This window comes from Nanorana parkeri, unplaced genomic scaffold (assembly GCF_000935625.1).
Source record: "Nanorana parkeri isolate BGI_ZX_2015 unplaced genomic scaffold, ASM93562v1 scaffold1533, whole genome shotgun sequence".
In the NCBI taxonomy this organism is placed as follows: Eukaryota; Metazoa; Chordata; class Amphibia; order Anura; family Dicroglossidae; genus Nanorana; species Nanorana parkeri.
The window spans coordinates 209,329-211,758 of NW_017307801.1; positions in this window are offsets into that span (position 1 = coordinate 209,329).

A 2,430-nucleotide genomic window follows, 5' to 3' on the forward strand; every position below is an offset into this window, starting at 1 on the left:
CCCAATGGCGCACTATCTGTACCCCATACTGCCATCCAGTGCTGCCCTGTGTCATGTATTCTGAATTTCGCTTGCAAATTAGCAATGTTAAATACAGTGTTGGTTAAGATAATTTTTTGTATCACGACAAGTAGGTAGATTGCCCCGAGGGACAGGTAGATTGCCCCGAGGGACAGGTAGATTGCCCCGAGGGACAGGTAGATTGGGCCCCCACTTTACTCCTTGGACAAGTAGTTTTTTTTTAAATGTCCACACCCCTTTACACGGCAGTAAATATCCGTTATCTTGTACACATTACAGCCATAAAAATAGCCAAAGTATGAACGCCGATGAACATACAAATGCTGAGATTCATACCAACCAATCAATGCTTTCAGCAAAGCCAATCATCTTGTAGATCGTATCGTTATACACGTGCAGAGTATGAATCCAATGTAGGCACAAATACCGAGACTCGTAACTACCTCATAAACCAAGGCCGCTTTCACTAGGACACTGATAACCTGTAGGTGTATATATAGTCATACGAGTGTACAGAGCGCCATCACAAGCAAATATACTTTCACTAGAGCAGGAAATAGATTAGTGAGCAGATATCAGTCATACAAACGCCTGCAGGTGATTATCTCCTCCCAATGTCAGCAGCCACTGTGCAAGGGATGCAGATAAGATAAGGACTCCTATTGCCGTGTAAACATATGGCCAGGAACAGCGGTCACCCGACGACACGGGCGCCCACAATCTTTGTGTTAAGACAGGGGTAGCCAAACTCCAGCCCTCCAGCTGTGGTGGAACTACAAATCCCATGAGGCATTGCAAGATTCTCACAGCCACGACTCCCGGAGAGAGATGCATCGTGGGATTTGTAGTTTCACCACAGCTGGAGGGCCGGAGTTTGGCTTCCCCTGTGTTAAGACCTACTTTTCAAATGAAGAGCTACGCAAGACCTACCAATGAAAAAAAAAAACTCCCTCAGTCTGTACCCTGGCTGTCTCTCCTCGCTCTTTCCCCTCATTCCTGGCTGTCTCTCCTCTCGCTCATCCTCCTGGCTGTCTCTCCTCTCATTCCTGGCTGTCTCTCCTTGCTCATCCTCCTGGCTGTCTCTCCTCGCTCTCTCTCCCCTGGCTCTTTCCTCTCATTCCTGGCTGTCTCTCCTTGCTTGCTCTCCTCTCATTCCTGGCTGTCTCTCCTTGCTCATCCTCCTGGCTGTCTCTCCTTGCTGTATTTTGCTGTGTAAAGTAATATTCCCTGATGTAATACATAACAGCACTACAACCCCCAGTATCCACCAGAAAGGTGTCGGGGAGCTCGGCTCAGCAGAATCAGGCTAATAGGTAATCATGTGCGCACTGCTAAATAAATAAATGTAATAAAGGGGCCGCCATCCCCACCCTTCCTGATCTACCAACATCAGCTTTCAGAGCTACTGCTAGATCACCATCTACCTAATGGGCACCCCTGCCCTACGACCAAAACATGCTTATGCCGTGTGTGGCCTCTGTCCCGGTGAAATGAAACCAGAACAATTCAGCCGAAAATCCCTCATCATGGATTGTGGGAGCGTTGCGTAACAGAACCTCCAGGTTGTAATGAGACAGACACACCCGGGCCGATACAATGAGTCAATTCAGCCTGCGAGCATATCGGAGAAACACTGCACCCTAAAAATAAGACCGAGGCAAATATACAACCACAACAGCGCCGAGTCTCGCAATATCTACAAGCGGCTCGTCATAACTTTAACCCCTTCATGACTGAGCTAGTTTTTCGTTTCTGTTTCGTAAAATGACTGACACACTTTTGCCGTCTCATTCCTCCCCCGTCAGTAATATACTTTTCTTACAAAGCACGCGTTGGATATTGGTTTTTTTTGGAGGACGGATGCCGTGTTTTCCCGAAAATAAGACATTGCCTTTATTTTTTCCCCCCCAAAAAACCACACTAGGTCTTATTTTCAGGGGATGTCTTATTTTGTTTTTTTATGTGCAACAAAATGTACAACAATCTAAAGTTATCTGGTGTCACTCCGCCTGTCACAGTAACCGGCGCTATAGCGGAAGTATCGGCTAATGCGGCTCTGCTCCCTCCGCCGCCGCAGCCTTGCATTCTACAGCGCCGGCTTCCTTTGCCATCAGGGACAGCGCTGCAGCAGTGGGGACATCAGACAGTGGACAGCGCGGTAAAGTACGGTACTATTTACCGGTATACATTACAGTACAGTACCTATTACATTAAGCAGTGCCTTCAGGGGGACAGCAGTTGGTGAAGTCTGGTACTGGAGTGCTCCCTGTCACTGCGCTGGCCGGAGGGAGTCGCCTGTCATCCAATACATGTCCCTGCAGGCGGATACCATCTCTCCTGCTCTTCAAGTCCCCCCTCACATGCTACCACCAAACTAGGTCTGATTCTCGGGGGAGGTCTGATCCTCGG